At 40.2% G+C, this 21,030-nt stretch overlaps 1 protein-coding gene across 1 annotated transcript in view; it reads left to right on the forward strand.

Annotated features, from left to right (window-relative positions):
• LOC126259929 (centrosome-associated protein 350-like) overlaps nt 1–21,030 on the forward strand; it is a 169,359-nt gene that overhangs the window by 22,161 nt on the left and 126,168 nt on the right. The gene's annotated exons all lie outside the window — the stretch shown is intronic.

The following is a 21,030-nucleotide window of genomic DNA, read 5'->3' on the forward strand; positions in this document are numbered from 1 at the left end:
GGGGGGGGGGGGGACAACAGGAAAAACCTCGTTTTTTATCTCAGTAGATGAAATGGTTTGGTTACTGAGGTGTCATGCGTTGTCACTGGCTGGACACAACGGAGTTTGTGCACTACTTCCCTGCTCCCCCATTCTTACTGCTTCTCCCCTTCCTACCACTACCACTCCCCTCAGGTTGCAATCAGTGCTGTCAATATATAAACAAAGATGATGTGACTTACCAAACGAGAGCGCTGGCAGGTCGATAGACACACAAACATACACACAAAATTCAAGCTTTCGCAACCAACGGTTGCTTCATCAGGAAAGAGGGAAGGAGAGGGAAAGACGAAAGGATGTGGGTTTTAAGGGAGAGGGTAAGGAGTCATTCCAATCCCGGGAGCGGAAAGACTTACCTTAGGGGGAAAAAAGGACGGGTATACACTCGCGCACACACACACATATCCAACCGCACATACGTAGACACAAGCAGACATTTGTAAAGGCAAAGAGTTTCAGCAGAGATGTCAGTCGAGGCAGAAGTACAGAGGCAAAGATGTTGTTGAAAGACAGGTGAGGTATGAGCGGCGGCAACTTGAAATTAGCGGAGGTTGAGGCCTGGCAGATAACGAGAAGAGAGGATATACTGAAGGGCAAGTTCCCATCTCCGGAGTTCTGACAGGCTGGTGTTAGTGGGAAGTATCCAGATAACCCGGACAGATTAACACTGTGCCAAGATGTGCTGGCCGTGCACCAAGGCATGTTTAGCCACAGGGTGATCCTCATTACCAACAAACACTGTCTGCCTGTGTCCATTCATGCGAATGGACAGTTTGTTGCTGGTCATTCCCACATAGAAAGCTTCACAGTGTAGGCAGGTCAGTTGGTAAATCACGTCGGTGCTTTCACATGTGGCTCCGCCATTGATCGTGTACACCTTCCGGGTTACGGGACTGGAGTAGGTGGTGGTGGGAGGGTGCATGGGACAGGTTTTACACCGGGGGCAGTTACAAGGGTAGGAGCCAGAGGGTAGGGAAGGTGGTTTGGGGATTTCATAGGGATGAACTAACAGGTTACGAAGGTTCGGTGGACGGTGGAAAGACACTCTTGGTGGAGTGGGGAGGATTTCATGAAGGATGGATCTCATTTCAGGGCAGGATTTGAGGAAGTCGTATCCCTGCTGGAGAGCCACATTCAGAGTCTGATCCAGTCCTGGAAAGTATCCTGTCACAAGTGGGGCACTTTTGGGGTTCTTCTGTGGGAGGTTCTGGGTTTGAGGAGATGAGGAAGTGGCTCTGGTTATTTGCTTCTGTACCAGGTCGGGAGGGTAGTTGCGGGATGCGAAAGCTGTTTTCAGGTTGTAGGTGTAATGGTTCAGGGATTCCGGACTGGAGCACATTTGTTTGCCACGAAGACCTAGGCTGTAGGGAAGGGACCGTTTGATGTGGAATGGGTGGCAGCTGTCATAATGGGGGTACTGTTGCTTGTTGGTGGGTTTGATGTGGACGGACATGTGAAGCTGGCCATTGGACAACTGGTGGTCAACGTCAAGTAAAGTGGCATGGGATTTAGAGTAGGACCAGGTGAATGTGCTGGAACCAAAGGAGTTGAGGTTGGAGAGGAAATTCTGGAGTTCTTCTTCACTGTAAGTCCAGATCATGAAGATGTCATCAATAAATCTGTACCAAACTTTGGGTTGGCAGGCCTGGGTAACCAAGAAGGCTTCCTCTAAGCGACCCATGAATAGGTTGGCGTAGGAGGGGGCCATCCTGGTACCCATGGCTGTTCCCTTTAATTGTTGGTATGTCTGGCCTTCGAAAGTGAAGAAGTTGTGGGTCAGGATGAAGCTGGCTAAGGTAATGAGGAAAGAGGTTTTAGGTAGGGTGGCAGGTGATCGGCGTGAAAGGAAGTGCTCCATCGCAGCGAGGCCCTGGACGTGCGGAATATTTGTGTATAAGGAAGTGGCATCAATGGTTACAGGGTAATGAGGAAAGAGGTTTTAGGTAGGGTGGCAGGTGATCGGCGTGAAAGGAAGTGCTCCATCACAGCGAGGCCCTGGACGTGCGGAATATTTGTGTATAAGGAAGTGGCATCAATGGTTACAAGGTAATGAGGAAAGAGGTTTTAGGTAGGGTGGCAGGTGATCGGCGTGAAAGGAAGTGCTCCATCGTAGCGAGGCCCTGGACGTGTGGAATATTTGTGTATAAGGAAGTGGCATCAATGGTTACAAGGATGGTTTCCGGGGGTAACAGACTGGGTAAGGATTCCAGGCGTTCGAGAAAGTGGTTGGTGTCTTTGATGAAGGATGGGAGACTGCATGTAGTGGGTTGAAGGTGTTGATCTACGTAGGCCGAGATATGTTCTGTGGGGGCTTGGTACCCAGCTACAATGGGACGGCTGGAATGATTGGGTTTGTTAATTTTAGGAAGAAGGTAGGGGGGCGGGGTGTTGGTGGGGTCAGGAGGTTGATGGAGTCAGGTGAAAGGTTTTGTAGGGGGCCTAAGGTTCTGAGGATTCCTTGAAGCTCCGCCTGGACATCAGGAATGGGATTACCTTGGCAAACTTTGTATGTAGTGTTGTCTGAAAGCTGACGCAGTCCCTCAGCCACATACTCCTGACGATCAAGTACCACGGTCGTGGAATCCTTGTCCGCCGGAAGAATGACGATGGATCGGTCAGCGTTCAGATCATGGATATCCTCATTTGCACTATTTTTTCTTGTACCATAGCTGCAAAGACAGATTGTCAACTTACTTCTTAACTTATCCTCGAGATTTAAAAATTTGTCAGGGAAAACTGCTAAAACTTATCTGGAAATCAGGGAAGTAGCGGGGAATTTCACTTGTGGCAACCCTGGATGAGCTTCACATCGCATTTAGGTGTTACACAAAGCAAGAGAAAAACGTTACCACGCAATCTGTTTATCACTCCTTTCCACACATTCATGGAATTCATGGGAATGTTAAAAATGCATTATCCGCAAGAAAGAGAATCTTGTTGGGCAAATAACTCGGGTGCATTAGTAACCTTCTTTTTGATTACAAAGTTATTTTGAGTGGCATACTTGAGAGCATTAACAATGGAAAGTGCCATAAACAACCTCTTGAAAATAGGACTCTTCTTGTGTAGCAGACAAATACAGTACTTCGAGACAATGACTTTGTAATACACCAAGAGTCTCACATACAAGATGCAAACAACGGAGTTAATGTGGGTCCAAGTGGTATCTGTCCAACTCCCAAAGTCAGCAAGCCACATCAAGAGCTACCAGCTCTTGTAAAATTAGCACGTTCTGAATCTATTAATTAGCTAACATTGTCTCCCTATAGGGAACATTTGAAAGAGAAAAAATCTGTGGTGGTATCAAAGGAAACAAGTGAAAGTTTTGTTCTTGAAAAATAACAACACAGGTAACATAATCAGCCAGTTTTTTGGGGTTTGATACAAATTTAATTGAGGTCAATGCTTTAGAAATGGAGTGTGAAGGAGAAGACACTGAATACATATTCTGCAGTGCTCATTTCTCTAAACTGAAGACGAACCGAGAGAAATTGGCACAGTACCTGGAATGCTAACCTAGGCTCCCAAAAATGTTGTCTCGAAAAAGAGCTTTCGTATGTCTGGACTGCACTTTATTTGCACAAAAAACAGAGAATTTTGGAGAGGCAATAAGGAAGAGAATATTTTTATGTTAGGGTTCATCAGTTTGTGTGTGGGGTCAATAGTCAATATTATTTTCTCTGACCATCTCATACTGTGTGTGTGTGTGTGTGTGTGTGTGTGTGTGTGTGTGTGTGTGTGAGGGTTCATCAGTTTGTGTGTGGGGTCAATAGTCAATATTATTTTCTCTGACCATCTCATACTGTGTGTGTGTGTGTGTGTTTCCCAAATTCGCACATATGAAGTATTAAATAGCATGAATTCATTGAGTAAAATTTAAGTACAATGATTTTATGTACATTTCCAATTAACGAACTTACAGTTATATCAAGTATTGTAATATGAAGTGGCGAAATGTGAGATAGGGATGTTTCACGTCATAAAGGAGGCTACTGTGGGGTCCATCGACCACTTGCATGAATCACTTGTCTCATTTGATGAGGCATGGAAACAGTCTGCCTCTTGGAATATGTCTCATTGTCCACAAGACTGTCCAATGTATCCCACACTTTGTCCCACAGTTGGTTAGGTGTGCATGGGCTGGTGTTGGCCAGTGGAAGTGCTTGTGACACTCCATTTTGGGACACAGATTGACATCACGATTCAAAGCCTGGCACTGGTAAGTCAATCAGATCGACATTAGCCTGTTGTGACAACCATTGCTGAACTATTTGAGTTGAGTGAACCAGTGCACTCCACTGGGATAGCGCATCCTCACACTCTGTACCATAGTACATTTCATGAAGGATCTGCAGTAAGATGACCATAAATTCATTGAAGTATCCCTGCCACATCTGATGACATTCATCCACAGCATGAGACAATGATGCGTGTGGGCCATAACATGCTCTCCATAGTCTACAGACTATCACTGGACCCCTCATTAAATGAGCTAAATATTGACTCATCTGAAAACATTATGTGGTACCAGTCATGTTGTACATTTGATTCAGTGAAGGAAAGCCTAAATTTTTGTGGTCATCATAGAAGGCCTCTTTATTAGCAACCCTATGGCTCTAAAGCCGTAGTCCCATAAGGATTTGCGAACAATTTGCTTGATCTCGGCCTTGAATTGAACGGTGTTTAAAAATGGACGTTTTACACGTGTCATGTGACACATGGCCTTGCTGAGTCATCGACACTTTTCCTAAGCCCGACATTTGAAGCCAACCAATTACCTCTGCCTTGTGTCACTGCTTAATCCACTTCTGGGCACAGTGAGATTGAATGCCACACTTGGCTTCAGTTTCATGTGTGCTGAAACCATTATACTGGACAAGTGCCAGGACATTCTCTCTCGTGGCCTACATAAGATGAAACATCCTGGCAGTAAGTGACTATTTGTCATATACCCATCTGTGGCACAATGTGTTTCGTGTTGAGCTGACATTGGCTATATTCATGTTACACTTGAAACACATCAACAAACAATACAATTTGTTAAACAAATCAGCAGCCAGTTGTACAAAGGAAGTTTTATTGGTCTATTGGTTTCAGGCCCCTAGTGCCCTCTTTCAGAAGATTAGAATTATTGCATTACAAGCGAGTGTCAGAAATAAGCAGGTGATGCAGCGTATTACTGTAGTCATGTGGATGATATTGCATGTACAAATGTAGTAAAGCTACTATGATCCCCATTACTACAGGCCTATTTTTGACACTCGCTAATAATGTGATATTTCTAATCTTTTGAAGAAGGGTGCTATGTACACAAAACTTGAAGATATAAAATTTATTATGTGCAGCTGGTTGCTGATTTTTTTTTTCTACAAATACACCTATAAATTAGTCCCCCATTCGGAACTCTGGGCGGGGACTGCTCAGGAGGGCATTGTTATTCGGAGAAAGAAAACTGGCGTTCCACAGATCGGAGCGTGGAATGTCAGATCCCTTAATCGGGCAGGTAGGTTAGAAAATTTAAAAATGGAAATGGATAGGTTAATGTTAGATATAGTGGGAATTAGTGAAGTTCGGTGGCAGGAGGAACAAGACTTCTGGTCAGATGAATACAGGGTTATAAATACAAAATCAATTAGGGGTAATGCAAGGGTAGGTTTAATAATGAATAGGAAAATAGGAATGTTGGTATGATACTACAAACAGCATAATGAACGAATTATTGTGGCCAAGATAGATACGGAGCCCACAAGTTTATATGCCAACTAGCTCCCAGATGAAGAAGAGATTGATGAGAAGTACTATGAGATAAAAGAAATTATTCAGATAATGAAGGAGACGAAAATTTAATAGTCATAGGTGACTGGAACTCGATAGTAGGAAAAGGAAGAGAAGGAAACGTAGTAGGTGAATATGGAATGGGAGTAAGGAATGAAAGAGGAAGCCGCCTGGTAGAATTTTGCACAGAGCATAACTTAATCATAGCTAACACTTGGTTCAAGAATCATGAAAGAAGGTTGTATACGTGGAAGAAGCCTGGAGATACTGGAAGGTCTCAGATAGATTGTGTAATGGTAAAACAGAGATTTAGGAACCAGGTTTTAAATTGTAAGACATTTCCAGGGGCAGATGTGGACTCTGACCACAATTTATAGGTTGTAAACTGTAGAATAAAACTGAAGAAACTGCAAAAAGATGGGAATTTAAGGAGATGGGCCCTGGATAAACTGACTAAACCAGAGATTATAGAGAGCTGCAGGGAGAGCATTAGGAAATGATTGACAAGAATGGGGGAAAGAAATACAGTAGAAGAAGAATGGGTAGAGATGAAATAGTGAAGATAGCAGAGTATCAAGTAGGTAAAAAGACGAGGGCTAATATAAATCCTTGGGCAACAGAAGAGATATTGAATTTAATTGATGAAAGGAGAAAATATAAAAATACAGTAGATGAAGCAGGCAAAAAGTGATACAAATGTCTCAAAAATGAGATCAACAGGAAGTGCAAAAGGGCTAAGCAGGGATGGCTAGTGGACAAATGTAAGGATGTAGAGGCACATATTACTAGGGTAAGGTAGATGCTGCCTACAGGAAAATTAGAGACCTTTGGAGACAAGAGAACCACTTACATTAATATCATGAGCTCAGATGGAAACCCAGTTCTAAGCAAAGAAGGGAAAGCAGAAAGGTGTAAGGAGTATGTACAGGATCTATACAAGGGCGATGTTCTTGAGGAGAATATTATAGAAATGGAAGAGAAAGTAGATGAAGATGAAGTAGGAGATAAGATACTGCGTGAAGAGTTGGACAGAGCACTGAAAGACCTGAGTCGAAACAAGGCCTCGGGAGTAGCAACATTCCATTAGAACTACTGACAGCCTTGGAAGAGCCAGGCCTAACAAAACTCTACCATCTAGTGAGCAAGGTGTATGAGACAGGCGAAATACCCTCAGACTTCAAGAAGAATATAATTATTCCAATCCCAAAGAAAGCAGGTGTTGACAGATGTGAATATTACCAAATTATTAGTTTAATAAGCTATGGCTGCAAAATACTAACGTGAATTCTTTACAGACGAATGGAAAAACTTGTAGAAGCCAACCTCGGGGAAGATCAGTTTGGATTCCGTAGAAATGTTGGAACACCTGAGGCAGTACTGACCCTATGACTTATCTTAGAAAATAGATTAAGGAAAGGCAAACTTACGTTTCTAGCTTTTGTAGGCTTAGAGAAAGCTTTTGACAATGTTGACTGGAATACTGTCTTTCAAATTCTGAAGGTGGCAGGGGTAAAACACAGGGGGCGAAAGGCTATTTGCAATTTGTACAGAAACCAGAAGGCAGTTATAAGAGTGGACGGGCATGAAAGGGAAGCAGTAGTTGGGAAGGGAGTGAGACAGGGTTGTAGCCTCTCCTAAATGTTATTCAATCTGTATATTGAGCTAGCAGTAAAGGAAACAAAAGAAAAATTTGGAGTAGGAATTAAAATTCATGGAGAGGAAATAAAAACTTTGAGGTTCGCTGATGACATTGTAATTCTGTCAGAGACAGCATAGGACCTGGAAGAGCAGCTGAATGGAATGGACAGTGTCTTGAAAGGAGGGTACAAGATGAACGTCAACAAAAGCAAAACAAAGATAATGGAATGTAGTCGAATTAAATCGGGTGATACTGCGGGAATTAGATTAGGAAATGAGACACTTAAAGTAGTAAATGAGTTTTGCTATTTGAGGAGCAAAATAACTGATGATGATAATCGGAGTAGAGAGGATATAAAATGTAGACTGGTGATGGCAAGGAAAACGTTTCTGAAGAAGAGAAATTTCTTAACATTGAGTATAGATTTAAGAGTCAGGAAGTCGTTTCTGAAAGTATTTGTATGAAGCGTAGCCATGTATGGAAGTGAAACGTGGACGATACATAGTTTAGACACGAAGAGAATATAAGCTTTTGGAATGTGGTGCTACAGAAGAATGCCGAAGATTAGATGGGTAGATCACATAACTAATGAGGAGGTATTGAATAGAATTGGAGAGAAGAGAAATTTGTGACAGAGTGTGGCTAGAAGATGGGGTCAGTTGGTAGGGCATATTCTGAGGCATCGAGGGATTACCAATTTAGCATTTGGAGGGCAGTGTGGAGGGTAAAAATTGTAGAGGGAGACAAAGAGATGAATACACTAAACAGATTCAGAAGAATGTAGGTTGCAGTAGGTACTAGGAGATGAAGAAGCTTGCACAGGATAGAGTAGCATGGAGAGCTGCATGTCTCTGGACTGAAGACCACAACAACAATATTTTCTGATGTGCATAAGGGACTTGTGGATGTAGTTATCATTTCCCTTATCCACACAGACATCTAATTATGTGACTGACATCTCATCTTCTAGGACAGATCATTTAAAAACAACTGTTTTTGCTTTAACACTTCACCTGAAAGGAAAAATGCTACATCATTCCATTATGAAGGGGGCAGAATTTTATCATCATCATTAACTATAGAGTATGGCTGAAAGGAAAGATATAAAACTAAATATGTAAAATTCTTGTGATGATTTTTTTTCATGCATATAGTTTTGGAGCAATTTTGAGAATTTGCTTTTTTATTAATTACAAATCCTTAAATTTACCCACTTGTATTTTCCCCTAAAATATTTTAAAAATTAAAAATTTAGTTTTTATTTGCTCATAAATTGATGATGATAATGATTTTTTTTTCATTGTAATGGTTCATTCTCTCCCTGGTTTCTTCTAAAAATGTCTGCTGGTGGGTATCATATATTAGTGAAGTGAGGCACAGTATGCTTTGAGAATTATTGCAGCCGCTGTCTGAACATACCTCTTTCTCTGAAGGTGAAATGATTTGATCATGTTGTTTTGAAGCATACAACTGAATTTTGTTTTGCATATGCAATTATCTGAATGATATTTCCAAAATTTCTAAGAAGCTGAGGTTTAACAGTTTGTGTGTCTAGACAAAAGCGATTTCAGTCTTATCCAGCAGTTCACCCAGAGGTATCTGAGAATTCTTATCCCCCCCCCCCCCCTAAGAGAAGGAAAAATTGTCTGCATTGATACCTCAGTTTTATTTCTGAAAAGACTAGTCCTTTTCTCTCTACTGTCTGTCATCGTGCATAAAGCTTTTTCATGCAGAAAAGGTAAGGCTATCCATCTGCTGTTATTAAGTCTGGAGTAAGTTGAACACATTGTATTCTGGCTTGTCCAAACTTAACATAGAGTTTCTTAGACAGTTGCATTACTTTTTTCCAATGACTGTAAATGAAATTGTGTTTAACCTTGGGAACTTGATTTTAATCATTGAGGAAGAGCAATATTCTTACTGTTTTTATTGCAAAGACTGATATAAATGAACATAACCATTAGGCCTCACTTCAGTGTCGATTCCTTTTTCCATGGCCAGCAAACCAACTTTTCATTTATACGTTTTTTCTGACATTTTTGTGTAGTTATTGATGATTCATTTTGACACAATCGCCCTTCCCAACCTTCCTTTTCAGACTTGCTTCTGTCATTGTTCTTTCATTCTCCAGTGCAGTACCACAGATAAAACTGTTAGCAGAATAAATTTCTAGCAGTATCTGATTGGAACACTAAGATTTACTACACACACATTAACAAGGTAAAAACCCTTACACAAATAATGATTTTACACAAATGTTTGTACAATACAGTTTCACAGATTGAAAATGTAGAACATCCATAGTTACTCACAGCTCTACAAAAGACTATTTAACATGCGAGACATAGTCTAAATTCTCACACCTCCCACTTGACTCATGCCTGCAAAAAAATGCGAAAGACATAAAAAAAAACACTCCAAAATCTTATGTCGGTGGATGTCATCATGTCTGTCAGTGTTTGCTCTGAAGCTATGTACTCCAGTGACTTGAGCTGAAAATGTTTCTCTTATATGATGATATCTTGCATCTATTTGTTTGGTTTGTCTCATGTGGCCACTAGTCTTAGACGAGTAAATTGATGTGTTGTTGTTACGTGGGTTGGAGATAGTTCACTGTTGTCCTTTTAAGCTCTGGCTATTGTTGACTGTGTCTGACTCTGCCAGGGTATCACTGCTCCTTGAAATTTAAGCATGTAACAACAAAAACAATTATTGATAACCGCATGTCAGGGGACACTTACGGTCAGTCTCCCCTGACACGCGGTTGTGGGTGACTTTTCCAAAATCTATCCCTTTTTCTAGAACTCTCCAGTCCTTTTCTTTCACCCTTCTTCCTTCCCCCTTCAACCCTTCTCTCTGAAGAAAGAGCCACCGGCTCTGAAAGCTTGGCAGTCAAAAGTAATGGCAGAACACACAAATAAGAGATTGTTGAGTCTCTTATTTGTGTGTTCTGCATTACTTTGAAATTGAAACAGATACCCGGTTGTCGACTTTCTGTATTCCGAAAGTAACATATTATGTGGAGTCCTCTTCTTTAGAAAACAATAGCTTCATAGCTTTGGTATCTTTTAGATAGCTAAAGATCCTCGCAACTGCCTGCCACCCAGATTCTTAAAAAATGTGTGACAATTCCTATCGAATAAGCTAGGTCCAGTCTATATTCTGACTGAGTGTACATTAAACCTCCTGTTGCTACACAATATGGAATGTTCTTCATAGATTCTTGCTCTTGTTTGGTTTTTAGACTCCTATCATGAGTGAGCACATGGAATATTGTCCAGTGGGGTAGATATCGGGTTGGACTGTTTCATATTGAATCTGTTGAGAATTTGCTCCACATAATGTGTCTGGTCTATCCACAAATAACCTTTCTTGTGGCTCTTAGTAATTCGAATACCTAAACAATTAGAACCTTCTCCAAGATCTTTCATTTTGAATTTTACTCTTAGTTTGTTTTTGAAAACATCCTTTTCTCGTTAATCATTACTGAAAATTAGCATGTCATCCAAATAAACAGCAACTATTAAAATGTCTGAACCTTGAATTTTGTAATAGACAAAAGGATCAGCTTTTGATCTCTTCTAATTTAGATTCAACAGAGTAATGTCTCATTTCAAGTTCCAGCAGTGACCACATTGATTCAATCCATACACTGCCTTTTTAGGCTTTTAATATCAGCATTTTTCACTGTCTTTGTATCTGTATCTTCTCGTGGAACTTTCACGTAAATCTCTTGCCGTGTACACTTCAGTTACGTCTGTTATTTTGCATAGGGAGTTGCCACATACTAAAGTTTTTTCTTCCCATCAGCTGTTCGAGCAGGGGTAGCGAATTGGTGTTTATGGAAACCATTGTATTTGTGATTAAGTTGTTCCCTATTGCCACAGACTGCCACTAATTTCTGGTAACCAATGATGATATACTTTTTTCTTAGAATATTATATTGGAGTATGCATAATGGGTCCATAACCTGTTAGCAGAGTAATTTCCTGGTGGTATCTTTTTGGAATGATAAGATTTATTACACATACATTAACAAAGTAAACACTGTTATATGAAATGTTGTACAATACAATTTCACAGAGTAAAAATATAGTTATCTATATAGCAACATAAAAGATTATTTAACAAGCAAGGTATTGATTTTAAATTCTCACAAAAACTATTCAAATCCTTCACTTTTTCAGGCATTCAGAGGCAACAGAAATCTGATTCTCAGTATTTCATATGGTTATTGACCAAATAAAATTTTAAATGCTGTCATAAACTGCTCCATAAGAGGTATGTTCTTATATTGGAGATTTAATACAAGAAGTTAAGTCTTGACGTAAGGAACTGCCTTGCCTTGAGGCACCGTAATTCATCACACACAAATTACCCAGAAGTCTTGACATAAGGAACTGCCTTGCCTTGAGGCACCGTAATTCATCACACACAAATTACCCAGACTATATTTATCCAGTATTTGAGAATGGGAGCACTTGGTGACTTCCAATGAACTTCATACACAATTTCAAACCTTCTTGGAATTTTTTCTCACTGTTATCCCCTCTCAAAATAATAAATGGGAAAAAAAAGAGTTTATCGCTTACTACGTTTTTGCTATTCATGCAATAAAATTTCAGCATGAGGTATGATGTTTTTAATTTATTATAGCTTTTCTACTAATTTGGCACAGTATCCACATACACCACTGAATGTTGCTACAAAATTGTATCTTTATACAACCCACTGTTCAGGAGATATGTCATAAATATTGAAATGTGTGAAGAACTTGATTTTCTTAAAATGGAGCACAAGTAACCCATATAATATTCATCTAATATTTAATAATGAGAGCATTTAATGACTTCCAACAAACTTTAAATGTAATTTTAAACTATTTTATACTTGGGAGTTTCATTAAAATCTGGAGGGTGGGAGCTACTGGTAGATAGAGAAAGTGAACAAGAACAAAAGAATTTACTGAAAATGCAATAAGAGGTAACAAACAGTGCGTTCCAGCCCCTTATTGTATATGTGCTTGTTCCCCAAGTATTGACACCAGACAAAATAAACCACTAAGAACAAAATTGTGTGGAATTAAGTCTTGAATGGCAGTTTAAAAATGTGTTGTTTTCAAGTTCCCCCCCCCCCTCCCCCCCCCCCCCCCCCCCGGGAAAATGAGGTAGCAACGTTGAAATTCGTTATCAGCACAAAAAACAGTAATTTTTCAGGAAGTCTCCAAAACTTTACACTTAGACTTGCTGATTTTGTTGTTGAAAGCATCAGAAAATTAAGCTACTTTGCTTGTATGTTCATTGATTAATGTCATATGAAATAATGTTTTTGGACATTTCATTCATTAACAAATAAATATGGTCCAAATGTAATATCAAGTGTGTATCTTCAAACATGATATAGTTAATTGTTGAAAAACTATAGCAAAACAACAGCCTCATATTAAATTTATTCGTTTTTTAAGTTTGACATCAGTAATCATATAGGGGCCTCGAAATGTAGCATCTGTTTTGGAAAAATTAGCTTCTGTGTTTGACATAGTAAGGACCCGTTTTTTTTTTTAAGATTAAACGTACAAATTTAAAGTTTGTCATTTTAAATACCTGAAGATGAAGAAAAAACAGTTATCAAAGATAAAATAATAATAAAAGAAAATAAATAGTTGCTATGCTCTATGTAAGAACTTTTTAAGTGGAGTATTTGCTTCTGCCAACACTTCAACTGTTTTTTTCCAAATTAGTGTTTTCTTCTTTTCGATGTGTTTAAGCTTTCAGCAAATTACTGTTTCTGTTGAGAAGCAGCAACATTTCTTGCTGGTGCACAGAATTCTCTGGTTTTAAGGTGTTTTAAACATTATCTTTATTTTCTGACTCGGTTAAATAATTACGTAATCTGCAGTGCGCTGATTTTGATTCTATGGAGAATTTAGAAATAAAGGAGACAACTCACTGAAAGACAGAAGTGCTGTTTCGTCGATAGGTACTCAAACAAAAGATACAGAGCCTGGCTAGCTTTTGGAATGCACTTCCTTTTACATCCATTTTCATCCTTCAGCTGACTGCCAGTTCTTTCCTAGCCCCACAGTGAGTGCCTTAGGGTGCGGCAGGGCTGTGGGTTGGGGTAGATTGAGGGATGGAGAGAGGTGTAGGAGGCAGGGAGTGGTTGGGGAGAAGTGGCTCATGGGAGAAAGGAGAGCCATCTGTGGGCTGGCTAGAAATGCAGGTAGAGGGGACAGATGCTAAACAGCTGGGCACACGGCATTGTAGATAACAGCACACAACTAGCTGATGTGGGGACACAAAGTGGGCAGGGGATGGGGCGTGCGCGTGTGTACACACACACACACACACACACACACACACACAAAAAATTGGGTGGAGGGTTGGGGGCAGCAAGTTACCGTAGGTTTATGCCAGTAAGGTTATGGAAATGAAGCAAGTGCTGTAAGGATAGCTCCCATCTGCACAGCACAGTCAACTGAGCACTATAGGGACACAGGTATGTGCATGTGCTTGTGAGTGCATGTATGTGTGCATGCACTTGTTTTTCCTACAAGCTTGGAAAACTCTGTACCTCTTGTTTGTGTACCTATCAACAACGCTTTGCTTCTGACTTTCGGTGAAGCGTCTCCTTTATTCCTAAATAATTTGTAATTCTCAACCAGAACTTTCCATACATGAGTTTGATTCTATAGCATGTTAAGTCCTTATTAGCATATTACAGGGCCTGTTTGTGGACCGTGCGACCTATGCTTGACAACATTATAGGTAGAACTGACGTACTTAGAGTGGTAGTAGAACTGAAAAAATTCCATTTGCACTTTACAGAAAGACTCTTGGCAGGATTATTGTAGTGCATACACTACAATGAAGCAGGCCACTGCGACATAAACAAATGAGAGCTTCAAGTGACTGATGTAGAAATTAAGCTGCTTGGAATAAAATAGTTCATCTGGATATGATTTACTGTGAAATAGTATTTATTAGGTAAATTTGTATTTTCACATTTTCAGCCATCATTCATATCTATATCTGCACTTATTGCAGACGCAAATTTTTCAGGTCTCTAGTTAATCGGTGAATAAACCAGTACCAAAAGTAACAAAGCCTTCGAGCAGATCTGTCAGATATGACGAGCAACTTGGCTCTGTAGAAAGTCAGATTTTTCTAAAGATAAATGGAAGAACTGGGGCTATTAATGTAGTATCATTAGAAAATAATGCAGGAATTCAGGAGAGCACACGGATCATGACAGAGGTACATACCGATAATTGAACTAAGTGAAGTAAGAAAAATGGGAATGGTAGTAAGAATCTGAAAAAAAGCATATAAAATGTGGTTGTTAGTAAGGGACAAAAGAGCGAACAGTGTCACAATAATAGTGACTAAAGAAATGGTGACCAGAGTACTTCATTTGGAAAAATTGTGCAACAGAATAATTAAAGTTAAGTTAATCATAGAAACAAATGTCCTTGATGTTAATCCAGGTTTATGCTGCTCAAATAGGACGGGAGACAAATGAAAACAAGTCGCTTATCACTGTACTCTAGGACGCTGTATACTCTAGGACGCTGTAACGTCTAACAAAGCTGTGAGTTTAATACTAGAGTTGCAAATGATAGAGAAGGATATGAAACAGCCATAAGAAATCACGGAGAAGATCACAGAAATGATGAAGGGGAGGTGTTACTAAATACAAGCCTGAAAAAAATTGGATCTTTGGTAATGGGTGGTAGAAGAAAAGAGAGAGTCACCAGTTTACCATATACAGTTAGAATTGTCAACAGAAATCCATAATACACTATATAATAATAAATGAACAAAACAGAAAATGTACAAGAGAAGTGAAAGGGAAATCAAACATTAATCATCACAGCAGCCACAAATTAAAGATAGTCAAAAATCAGATGTCAGAAACTGAAAGGTAGAGAAACCAAGGAGACAGATTAAGACACAGTTTCTCAAAGATGAGATGAAGAATGGAGAAGGTTTGTTCAGGCTGTAGTGGAGACAGAAGAAGAAACATGTGGAAGGGCATCAACAAAAGTCACACACAAAGAAATTCCATGGTGGAAAGAGAAAATTGCAGGAGCAGTCAAGAAGAAGAGTAACACATGGAGTAAAGATGTATGAATGATGTGGTGGAATAGAAAGAGAAGATCTCCATATATATAAAGAAAGCTGTATATGGAATGAAAAATGTTGAAGCTCCTTTAGAGGATGACATCACGGTGAAATGATAAAAGCTACAGGAGCTGTTGGTTGTTTGATTTGGGGGAGGGGACAAAACAGCAATGTCATTGGTCCCATCACATTATGAAAGGATGGGGAAGGAAGTCAGCCTTGCCCTTTCAAAGGAACCATCCTGACATTTGCCTGAAGTGATTTAGGGAATCACAGAAAACCTAAATCAAGATGGCAGTACATTGGTTTGAACCATCATCCTCCCGACTGCGAGCCCGTTGTGCTAACTGCTGTGCCACCTTGCTCAGTAGGAGCTATTGGAATTCAGTGCTGTATAGAATAGAGAGGATAGTATGGACCTATGGAGAGACTCCTGATGATTGGACAAAGGCCATTATCATACCTGTTTTCAAGCAGGTTAACAGGATGCTCTATGAGAACTACAGAGGAATAACATTACTGTGCTATTACTTGAGATTTATAAAATTATAACATTACAGAAGACCAGGAAAAAAAATAAAAAAATAAGAGAACAGCACCAATGATTTCCTCTTGGAAGATCAACTGTAGCTGTCATATTTACAGTTATGCATGTAGTAGAAGAGAAATAGGAACTTAGGAAAGATATTGTAATTGCATTCATAGATATCCAAAAGACATATGGCACTGTAGAATCAGAGAGGTTTGACAGGGTCTGAATAGACTAAAACTATCAAAAGGAATTAAATGCCTGAATTGTGTTGCAATAGATGGCAAAAAAATCGGAATCGTTGAGAACAAATAGAGAGATTCAACAAGGAAGTGTGCCCTCACCAGCACTCTTCAAATAGTCGTGGACATCAAAGGAATGCAGACTGACACTTATCCATAAAGTCACATAGTAAATATATGACTTACCAAACGAAAGTGCTGGCAGGTCGATAGACACACAAACGAACAAAAACATACACACAAAATTCAAGCTTTCGCAACAAACTGTTGCCTCATCAGGAAAGAGGAAAGGAGAGGGAAAGACGAAAGGGTGTGGGTTTGAAGGGAGAGGGTAAGGAGTCATTCCAATCCCGGGAGTGGAAAGACTTACCTTAGGGGGGAAAAAAGGACAGGTATACACTTGCACACACACACATATCGATCCACACATATACAGACACAAGCAGACATATTTAAAGACAAAGAGTGTGGGCAGAGATGTCAGTCGAGGCGGAAGTGCAGAGGCAAAGATGTTGTTGAATGACAGGTGAGGTATGAGTGGCGGCAACTTGAAATTAGCGGAGATTGAGGCCTGGTGGGTAACGGGAAGAGAGGATATATTGAAGAGCAAGTTCCCATCTCCGGAGTTCGGATAGATTGGTGTTGGTGGGAAGTATCCAGATAACCCGGACAGTGTAACACTGTGCCAAGATGTGCTGGCTGTGCACCAAGGCATGTTTAGCCACAGGGTGATCCTCATTACCAACAAACACTGTCTGCCTGTGTCCATTCATGCGAATGGACAGTTTGTTGCTGGTCATTTCCACATAGAATGCATCACAGTGCAGGCAGGTCAGTTGGTAAATCACGTGGGTGCTTTCACACGTGGCTCTGCCTTTGATTGTGTACACCTTCCGGGTTACAGGACTGGAGTAGGTGGTGGTGGGAGGGTGCATGGGACAGGTTTTACACCGGGGGCGGTTACAAGGATAGGAGCTAGAGGGTAGGGAAGGTGGTTTGGGGATTTCATAGGGATGAACTGGTGACTACATCTTTCTTCTGGTTGAACCTGCTTACTCTAGTCAAGCCTTTTATTCCTCCTCAACTTTTTATCCCCCTCCCCCTGCCCCAATCCACGCACACACTCTCGCTTCTCACCATTAGCAGATTAACTACTACTTGATGTAACAGGATGCGTGCTGTCAACTGATTCCTTCTTTTAGTAACATTGTGCCATAAATATCTTTTCTTTCGAATCCAGTGCAGTACCTGTACATGAGTTACTTGATCTGCCAGTCTAATCTTAAGCATCCTTTTGTGACACCATATTTTCAAACCTTCTATCCTACTTTTGCCTGCAATGTTTATCATCCACATTTCATTTCCAGTAAGGCTACATTCCAGACTAATACTTTCAGAAAAGACTTCCTAACATGTCCGCAGCTCGTGGTCTACTGGCTAGCATTGCTGCGTCAGGATCACGAGGTCCTGGGTTCGATTCCCATTCAGGTTGGGGATTTTCTCTGCCCGGGGACTGGGTGTTTGTGTTGTCCTTATCATTTCATCATTATTCGTGACAGTGAGTAGATGGGCTGTGTAAAAATTGGGACTTTGTATGGATGCTGATGACTGCACAGTTGACTGCCCCATAAACCAAACATCATCATCATCATCATCATCACCACCACCACCACCACCACCACCACCACCACCACCACCACCACCACCACTTCCTAACACTTTAAGTTATATTCAGTTTTAACAATTTTTTCTTTTTTGAGAATGCTGTCTGCATTTTACGTCCTTCTTATGTCAGCCTTTTTCAATTATTTTGCTGTAAGAATAGCAGAACTCTTCTACTACTTTTAGTATCTACTCTCCTAATCTACTTCCCTCAGCATCGTCTAATTTAATTTGATTACATTCCAGATTACTTAATTTACACTTTCTTCATCGTATACTCTCTTTTCATGACACAGTACTTTTCATTCAGCAGCTCTTCCAAGTTGTTTGCCATCTCTGACAGATTTTACAGTGTCATTGACAATCCTTTCTTTTGTTTCTTCTTTCTGAACTTTAATTCCCTTTCCAGATTTCACTTTGGTTTCCTTAAGTGCTCATTCATTGTACAAATTAATTAACATGGGAGATAGGCTGCAAGCCTGACTCACTTCTTCCCGATTACTGTTCATCTTTCATGTCCTCTGTAATATAACTGCAGTCTGGTTTCTATATGAGTTATTTATAACTTTTTCGTCCCTGTGTTTCATTCCTGCTACCTTCAGAACTTCAAAGGGTGTATTGTAGCAACGTTGTCAAAAGCTTTTTATAAATTTACAAATGCTATGTATTTGGGTTGCTTTTCTTCAGCCCAGCCTCTAAGATAAGTTGTGGGATCAGGTTTGCTTCACATGTTCCTGCATTTCTCTGGAACTCAACCTGATCTTCCCCCAAGGTTAGTTTGTACCAGTCGTCCTGTTCTGTAGACCTGTTGTGTTAGTATTTTGCAACTATGACTTACGAAACCAAGTTATTGATAATGCTCACACATGTCGTAACCTGCGTTGGATAACACTACATTTATTTTGAAGTACAAATGTATTTCTGCTGACTCCATATATCCTGTATACCAAATAGAACAGTTCACTATTTGTTTTTTATTCAGGGAGTAAAATGACTACTGAAAAAGTAACTCCATAACTTTGCATAATTGGTGTAATACTTTTGTTCATGGAGGCACTGCAGATGACGTCAAGTCCCCCACTACCTTGCTCTCTTCTCCACCAACATTGGCCAACTTCATGGCTGCTGGCCTGTCTGCAGCTAACCACCATAACGATTCTGTTCCATAGAGATTTCACTCATGTGACTGAAGTCCAGTCTCAGTGTCAGCTTGTGTGCTGCAAGAACAGCCTCTGAAAAAGTCTTTCTGGCGTCTTGGCACATAAGTGGCAGAAATTGTATGGGCCAATAGATATAAATCCAGTTCCCCACCTCCATGCCACCCCCTTCCCCACCCCCACACTCACCACCCACTGAGGCCTTCTACTCATTGTGCGCCAGTTTCAAATTCTCACTCTGTTTCCTTTTCATTTCCTTCCAATTTGAATCTGTTCTCTTTTCCTTATTGCCATGAAATCCTTCTATCTGTAACATACTTATTTTAAAGTTGTCTTTATCAGTTCTTTTTTTCTTTACTTATGTTGTTTGTCAATATCTATTGACTTTCAAATTCAGCTTGTTGTTGACGTCTTTTGTCAAATGCCTTTGCAAGCCTGTTCAATTACTCTGTTGTCATTTATTTATTTCATTTTTTAATGTACTACTACTTTTATTTTTTGCAGTAATGTATATTGTTCAAATAATAAAAGCTTATTTCTACCACCAAAAAATTCCACAACACTGCAACATTTGAAGTTCCATCTGTCTTGCTGATGATTTGCAAGCAGAGTCTGACATATTACACACAGCAGAAAAACTTTTGAATGCTTGAATTATTTTCTCTGTAAAAATCATTAATATGTGCACTGTAAAAACGTGATATGGTAGTGACATGAACAAAAACGTGATTCGTGGCTAACTGCCAGCTAGGAAGAGAAAAGTCTGCACTATCTAGAAATACGGTGTGTCAGTATAGTGTGCTACATTACTCCATGTATCAGTCACAGATGATTTTATCTACCACTTTGTTCTTCGCTACAAATTTCACTAATTATTACCGTGTTGAAGTAAGGGATATTTAAAGGGAAGGTTAGGGGTTGGGTTGTTTCGGGGCAGGAGACCAGACAGCAAGGTCATCGGTCTCATTGGATTAGGGAAGGATGGGGAAGGAAGTCGGCCATGCCCTTTCAAAGGAACCATCCCGGCATTTGCCTGGAGCGATTTAGGGAAATCACGGAAAACCTAAATCAGGATGGCCAGACGCGGGATTGAACCATCGTCCTCCCGAATGCGAGCCCAGTGTGAAAGGTTAGGATACAACCCGATAAATAAGAGATGTTTTGTCAGGAATGGAAGTTGCTTTTGTGCCCTTCAGTGTAGTCACCATTTGCCTTCTCAACTAGATGCGGAAGAAATCCTTAAATGATTTTGAGGGCATATATAAGTATAATAGTTTATAATTTTTGAATATGTAGAATATGGCATTTCCATCGCAGTTTCAAGTACAGGGTGATCAAGAAGTCATAAATTTAAAAACTTAATAAACCACGGAATAATGTAGATAGAGAGGTAAAAATTGACATACATGCTTGGAATGACATGGTGTTTTATTAGAACAAAAAAAACAAGTTCACAAAATGTTTGACAGATGGTGCTAAACAGCAAAACTGCTACCGTGACGGGTGAGAGGTACGCCGATATGTTACAGAATTGCATCATCCCCAGCCTGGCTGATAAACACCTGCTGGAACATACGATGTTTATGCAGGATGGTGCTCCACCCCATATTGCTAGATGCATGAAAGATCTCTTGTGCGCGTCGTTTGGTGATGATCATGTGCTCAGCTGCCACTTTCCTCATGCTTGGCCTCCGAGGTCCCCAGCCCTCAGTCCGTGTGATTATTGGCTTTGGTGTTACCTGAAGTCGCAAGTGTATCGTGATCGACCGACATCTCTATGGATGCTGAAAGACAACGTCCAACGCCAATGCCTCACCGTAACTCTGGACATGGTTTACAGTGCTGTTCACAACATTATTCCTCG

Source organism: Schistocerca nitens, chromosome 5 (assembly GCF_023898315.1).
Source record: "Schistocerca nitens isolate TAMUIC-IGC-003100 chromosome 5, iqSchNite1.1, whole genome shotgun sequence".
NCBI lineage: Eukaryota > Metazoa > Arthropoda > Insecta > Orthoptera > Acrididae > Schistocerca > Schistocerca nitens.